Below are 8,371 nucleotides of genomic sequence, written 5' to 3' on the forward strand. Positions count from 1 at the left end.
CAACTGCCGAGCCGAACCACGAAAGCACAATCCCGAAGCACTGCCCCAAAATCCAATACCTATAGCCATCAATGATCCATTGACATAAATATCCGAATTACCATAATACCCTTGAATGTCAAACTGGTCAAAGTCAAAGTCCTGGCCAAAGTCAACCTTCCTAATTGACCCTACTCGCCGAGTCAACCCGCTGACTCGCCGAGTTCCTAACTCAGAAAACTCTCATACCACGACTCGACTCGCCGAGTCACCCCATGAATCGTCGAGTTCAACAACCTCTGAGTCCTATCATGTCCAACTCACTGAGTCACCACTCAAATCGCTGATCTGAGTCTTAACCAGAAGAGGTTGGGGTTTTGCGTTCTAACTCACCGAGTCCAAGAACAGACTCGTCGAGTCCACGACAATCTTCAACAGACTCGCCGAGTTGTCCCTCCAACTCGTCGAGTCCATGCCTATCTTCAACAGACTCGCCGAGTCCAAGAACAGACTCGCCGAGTCCCTTCAGTCCTTTATTCATACAGAGGCTTTTCTAGTCATGCAGGGGCTCCAAACTATAGATCCACTCTTCTAGGGCATGACTCTCACGTAAATTTGCAAACTTTACATGGAAACAAAGAGCTATAGGCCCAAATCAATCTAGGGCTAAGGTCTAAGACAAGGATGCTTCACCAACAAGCCAAAGGCTGATACTTTGTGAGTTTCTGGACCAAGACAAGTCTAGATCTGAAGTAGCAACCTCAGATCTAGACCCCTAACCCGAAATAGATCCTTAACATGCAGAAAGGGCCCCCAAATCTCATTCTTGAATAGATATAAATGCCATAGAGTCAAGGTAACAGCTTGTTACCTCCAAAATGTGCCCAAGCTGAAGTAGATCCTGGATCCATACCAATCCCTTGATGCTAGCCTCTTGATCTTCAAGTTCCCTTCTCAAAATTCCTCCTCCAAAGCTCAAATTTCTTTAACAATGGAAGCTCACACGATTTTAGGGTTTACTGACTCTCAAGGCCAATAAGGAGGCTGAAGGGAGGACATATGGTCCTTTAAATAGGGTGCAACCCTTAAGATTAGGGTTTTCTCTTTTCAGCACCAACTCGTCGAGTCCAGCTGCCGAATCGGCAAGTTGGTCACTTAACTCGCGACCAGAACCCGCTCCGACTCGACGAGTAAGCGTACCTACTCGTCGAGTACTTTCTTCAATTTACACTTAAGTCCTTCAATCATACTTCTAAATTTTGGGATGTTACAGTTTGGTTCGGTTATTAGTCAAAACCGAACCATAACCATTACAATTGGTTAATGTATCTCGATAACCATTGGGTAACGGTTAATATTGGTTTTGATTAATGGTTTTAGTTGGTTAATGGTTATGGTTTATGGTTTATATCGGTTAACCAAATTGGTCCAAAATGATATAAAAATAAAAATATTTCTACAAAAATTTAAAAACACAGTCTATCATTATAAAAAATGAATGATTGTGTATATATAATAATATTAATAGAATATTATTTATTTTATCTAACTCCAAATAATTATCAGGGGTGTATGTACATAGTGCTAAGGTGGACCCTAGGACCCACCTTATTTTACAACTTATATTATAAATTATACCTAGAAAAAAATCACAAACTACCATATAAATTTTAAAGGCCCTACCTCCACTCCACGGCTCATAATTTTGTGACATTTTTCTATTTCCAAGTTTATACAATTAGTTGAGATTTAAGAATATTTGATTGATAATAAAATGTACGTTATTTATAAAGTTCTAAATTGATATTCTCATTATTTAGCCTTCAGAACCGATGCCCCTACTCATCAATCACAAGTGAAGGTAATTACAAAACAATATATTACTTAATTACTTATCCTATGAATTTGTTTATGCATTATAAGTATTAAATATAAGCATGTTAAATCGTTATATTGCTACCAAAAAATGTTTTGGATATAAAACTAATGTTATGTTTGCTAGTTACGATTAGTGAGTATTTTGAAATCAATGTTGTTTTTAGTTACAATTAACATGGTTAGTTCAAAAGTTATTGAAAAAGAATTATGTTTTAGAAAGTATCGATAATGATACAATGAATATATTTGAAGATATAAGACATCGTCAGATATAATTTTAAGAAATCTATCTATATATCTTATAATAGAATCATTTTTCTAAGTACCACATTGATTTGAACCTTCTTTGTCTTTTCATATTCTCAAATGACTATATTTCTAAGCACCACATTGATTTGAAACTCTTTTGTCTTTTCATATTCTCAAATGACTTTTCAAATGTCTTCTAAGTAATTGATTTAGAATTAAACACCAAACATGATATATAAACTCTTACATGTAAGAAGGATGTCATAAAAAAATGAAAATAAAAAATTTCAATAGGTCTTTTAGAACGTATTAGCAGTGATGGAGTCCCTAAAAGAGCTCTACAAGTCAAGGTTGTGGATGAATGTATCATTTTTTACTCATAGTTTGATCTTGTTATATTTTTTTCCAGTAGTGATGTGCAATTCGAGTTGTGGTTTGCAATTTTCGAAGTTACATGTGAGAACATCATCATTAGCCTATTTGTTTTTATCTCTTCGTTTTTGTTATGAATATTTCAATATGCTTTGTTTTTTCTTAGATTTTTGTTTCCTTTATATTTACATTTGTACATTTATAAAAAGTTGTGTGAACCACATATTGTAATTGATTAAAGCAATACATGTTAAGTATATTGATATGCTCCATAAGTCCATCGTTATAGCAAGTTGTACAAATCTTATATAAAGTGTCCTAAAATGAGAAGTTTACAAGCTTAACAAAGTTTTTTTCATAATTAGTTTAATGTTATTAATAGTTTTTTATTGTATGCCTTAAAAGGCAGCAAACATGTCATAATGGGTTTTTATATCAACTTCGTATAAATATAATTATTACGATATGATGAAAATTTACTTAAATCAAATTCATTTGAAACTTTCACAACAACAAAAGAGTTTTCTAATTTGTGTATACTTATGATTTCAAATATAAAGTTACTGATCACTACAACTCAAAAGTTTTTGTAACTTATGGTTAGTAATTGGTAGTGACTTTTTTTTCCCTCTCATTTATATACATTGTATCCATATTAGTAATATATAAATAAGTTTTCTCACAAACAATCACGTGTTTTAAGATATTTTTAATTAAAATATGAAGAGTTGAAACAAAAGAGTGTTTTGCCGCATCATGGATATTAATATACGAATTTTTCTTGGAACAATAAGTATTCTTTCATAATTAGTTTAATGTTATTAATAATTTTTTGTTGTAAGTCTTAAAGGTATCAAACATGCTATAATGGGTTTTATATCAACTTCGTATAAATATAATTATTTCAAAGTTAATAATAGCGATATTATTATTTTAATAGCGTGTATGTATGTATGTATATGTGTGTATATATATATATATACACACACACACACACACACACACATATATATATATATATATATATATATATATATATATATATATATATATATATATAAAATATGTGTCTTCTATATATTTTTTGTATGATTTATCAGTGTTTAATAAGGTTGTTTTTGTTACAAATGTTATAGTAGACATTATAGTGTTTTTATGTTATTAAAAGTTGTAGTATTTATGTTTTTCATATATTTGTTATTTATTAAATACATAAATTAACATACAATTTATATACAATTCACAAACCTTGAAATGGTCAATAAAATCATCAAATATTTATTTTTATACTGTTTGTTATTCTTTATATATAGAAATAAGTATATGTTTATATACATTTATTAACATTGTTTTTTCATTTATAAATATTAAATCAAAGGCCAAGGGTTCAAAGGCCTACAAAACTTAAGGTCGCCAAAAGGAAAACAAAGGCCAAGGGTGAGGATGGTGAAGGAAGTTGTGGACCAAAGGCAATTGATGAAGGAGATAAAGGACCAACAGTTTGTGGTAAAAGAAAAAATCAGAGAGAATCATAAAAATGAAACTTGCAAAGAAGGTTAAGACCAAGAATGGGAAAGGAGAAACTAGTGCAAACCCAGTAGAGCTTAATGAGTGACCCTAATGAGTAGGGAGTATTTTATGGTGTCATGTTGTTATGTTTGGATTTCTAATGTCATGTGCTTGTTAGCTTTGGTTTGTAGTTGTTTGGTTTGACACTAAGTTGATTGCTTGAAGTTAGTTTGTATGTGTGAGAAACTATTATCATGATTTGGTTGTCTTTTAATAATAACAGTTGTGAACGTGCATGATGCATGTAATTCCAACATTTAAGGTAACATGTGGTCCTATTGCTTAAAAAGAACATGTGGTCCTTCTATTCTTAGTGGACAAATATACAATAATTGTTAACAATTTGAATATGTTATTTAGCAACATACTATATGTAATTCAAATATTGAAGGGTAATGATATTAAGAGTGATGACATATGGTAATGACAAAGGGTGGCATAATTTCACCAAATTAAGGGTAATTATCATCCCTGCACTATACGTAATTAAGGGTAATGACATAACAACAATACATTAAGGTAACATCACACAACTACAAATTGTTCTTACTTCAAGTACCCAAATACGTTTGATTACAACTTATAGATGATTAAACCCAAAAAAAGCCCAACTACAAAGTATAATCAGCTTCAACTTCAACACTTTTGATTCCAGCTTCTTCTTCGACCTCATCAGTACACTTAAAATCATCCCTTCACTATTGCATTTTACTTCATCAACCTAAGCAATGAAACCTGACATGGCTCCCTAATTATGAAATTAAGGTTACATTTAGAAAACAATTGTGAAACTAGGGTTCTAAATAGATGACTACATTTACCTTGTTTAGACATGCATAAAATGGCCTTCCAGGGTTAGTGTCAGTCCGAGATGTATGAATTATTGTCGGACTTCCACACCCACAAACCATCTTCATCTTGTTAAATTTTATTGGATCTCACTTGGAAGTTGATTTGAAGGAGAAAAGAAATGAAAGATGTACCATTTTCAATGAGACACCTCTTTTTACATCTGTTATGAACGTGAAAGGACAAAACTACCCTCACCGTGCAAGGCACGTGGGGTTCAATAACCGAACATATGTTTTGTTCTTCGTTCTTGCATGATATGTCAATCAAAATCAAACAGTTCATAAACTCAAACATTAGATTCAAAATGCTTGAGATCAACTCAGGTTTTTTCCATTAAGAAGCTGAACAACACGTACAAAATGCATGTCATGAAGACAAGACTTTTCACATCATCCATATATAGCACACAAAAAAGGAAAAAAAAAACAAGAACAACTATTATATCTAATATATATATATATATATATATATATATATATATATATATATATATATATATATATATATGTATATGTGTGTGTGTGTGTGTGTGTCGTAATCTACCCCCAACAACTTGTCCAAGCTTCATAACAACTTTGAGCCCAACCACCATCATCCTAAGTATGGTCACCATGACGGCGCCCATCACCACAGCAATAGCTTTAAACTTCATGTCATGATCTTCCAGCTTGTGTTGGAGACTGATGTGATCAACATGGCACACAATAAAATCTTGACCCAATTGATCTTTGAGCCTATGTATCTCAATCAGGTTGGCAGCAATCTTGTCTCCGTAGTCGCAAATAATGGAATGCAGGTCGTTGAGGTTGAGAAAGTCTCGTGAATTTATCGAGTCAGGTGAAGGAGGTGGTGGAGCCGACATTGCAAGTATTTAGAATTTTGGTTGGAATCATGTTTACCTAAATAAGGTAAAAAAAACTCTTGAGAATGTGTTGCGTTAAGCCCCACATGGGTTTGTGACGGAGCTTTATTCCCCCACCACCGACACATCCTTGTCCTCTAAGGGTGGTTGGTGGGTTGATAGAATTTAATGCATGTATTAAATCTGCTTAGGTGGAAGATGAGTCGACTCGTCTATGACTCGATGCTTACTCACCTACTGACTTGGCACTCGACATAATAGTATTACCTTCAAATGTGGGTTAAAGTACCAAAGTGACCGGTAAATTACAAGTACAATCCCTTTAAATACAAAAAATAGTCACGATGGACCATTTAAAAAAAATACGAAAGATACATTTATTAACATTGTTTTTTCATTTATAAATATTAAATCAAAGGCCAAGGGTTCAAAGGCCTACAAAACTTAAGGTCGCCAAAAGGAAAACAAAGGCCAAGGGTGAGGATGGTGAAGGAAGTTGTGGACCAAAGGCAATTGATGAAGGAGATAAAGGACCAACAGTTTGTGGTAAAAGAAAAAATCAGAGAGAATCATAAAAATGAAACTTGCAAAGAAGGTTAAGACCAAGAATGGGAAAGGAGAAACTAGTGCAAACCCAGTAGAACTTAATGAGTGACCCTAATGAGTAAGGAGTATTTTATGGTGTCATGTTGTTATGTTTGGATTTCTAATGTCATGTGCTTGTTAGCTTTGGTTTGTAGTTGTTTGGTTTGACAATAAGTTGGTTGCTTGAAGTTAGTTTGTATGTGTGAGAAACTATTATCATGATTTGGTTGTCTTTTAATATTAACAGTTGTGAACGTGCATGATTCATGTAATTACAACATTTAAGGTAACATGTGGTCCTATTGCTTAAAAAGAACATGTGGTCCTTCTATTCTTAGTGGACAAATATACAATAATTGTTAACAATTTGAATATGTTATTTAGCAACATACTATATGTAATTCAAATATTGAAGGGTAATGATATTAAGAGTGATGACATATGGTAATGACAAAGGGTGGCATAATTTCACCAAATTAAGGGTAATTATCATCCCTGAACTATACGTAATTAAGGGTAATGACATAACAACAATACATTAAGGTAACATCACACAACTACAAATTGTTCTTACTTCAAGTACCCAAATACGTTTGATTACAACTTATAGATGATTAAACCCAAAAAAAGCCCAACTACAAAGTATAATCAGCTTCAACTTCAACACTTCTGATTCCAGCTTCTTCTTCGACCTCATCAGTACACTTAAAATCATCCCTTCACTATTGCATTTTACTTCATCAACCTAAGCAATGAAACCTGACATGGCTCCCTAATTATGAAATTAAGGTTACATTTAGAAAACAATTGTGAAACTAGGGTTCTATATAGATGACTACATTTACCTTGTTTAGACATGCATAAAATGGCCTTCCAGGGTTAGTGTCAGTCCGAGATGTATGAATTATTGTCGGACTTCCACACCCACAAACCATCTTCATCTTGTTAAATTTTATTGGATCTCACTTGGAAGTTGATTTGAAGGAGAAAAGAAATGAAAGAGGTACCATTTTCAATGAGACACCCCTTTTTACATCTGTTATGAACGTGAAAGGACAAAACTACCCTCACCGTGCAAGGCACGTGGGGTTCAATAACCGAACATATGTTTTGTTCTTCGTTCTTGCATGATATGTCAATCAAAATCAAACAGTTCATAAGCTCAAACATTAGATTCAAAATGCTTGAGATCAACTCAGGTCTTTTTCCATTAAGAAGCTGAACAACACGTACAAAATGCATGTCATGAAGACAGGACTTTTCACATCATCCATATATAGCACACAAAAAAGGAAAAAAAACAAGAACAACTATTATATCTAATATATATATATATATATATATATGTGTGTGTGTGTGTGTGTGTGTGTCGTAATCTACCCCCAACAACTTGTCCAAGCTTCATAACAACTTTGAGCCCAACCACCATCATCCTAAGTATGGTCACCATGACGGCGCCCATCACCACAGCAATAGCTTTAAACTTCATGTCATGATCTTCCAGCTTGTGTTGGAGACTGATGTGATCAACATGGCACACAATAAAATCTTGACCCAATTGATCTTTGAGCCTATGTATCTCAATCAGGTTGGCAGCAATCTTGTCTCCGTAGTCGCAAATAATGGAATGCAGGTCGTTGAGGTTGAGAAAGTCCCGTGAATTTATCGAGTCAGGTGAAGGAGGTGGTGGAGCCGACATTGCAAGTATTTAGAATTTTGGTTGGAATCATGTTTGTCACACCCCCAAACCAAGGATGGCGGAAATGTCCGGGGTGGAGGACTTCATATATAGTATCATAACAACAATTGTAATAGTAATTCAAGCAAACACAACCAACATATATATAATTGAAAAAGTTACATCATTGTATGAATTACATGTTTACGAATCAATTACAATATGTTGACAAAATATTAAATAGTAGACGCCTTAGCGTCCCATCCTCAAAAGCACTTGGTTACCTGTTTAATGATTTCCTGAGAATACAAGTTGTTTGAAAAAGTGTCAACACAAAGGTTGGTGAG

The sequence above is a fragment of the Lactuca virosa genome, chromosome 6 (assembly GCF_052849685.1).
Source record: "Lactuca virosa cultivar CGN04683 chromosome 6, Lactuca_virosa_CGN04683_v6, whole genome shotgun sequence".
In the NCBI taxonomy this organism is placed as follows: domain Eukaryota; kingdom Viridiplantae; phylum Streptophyta; class Magnoliopsida; order Asterales; family Asteraceae; genus Lactuca; species Lactuca virosa.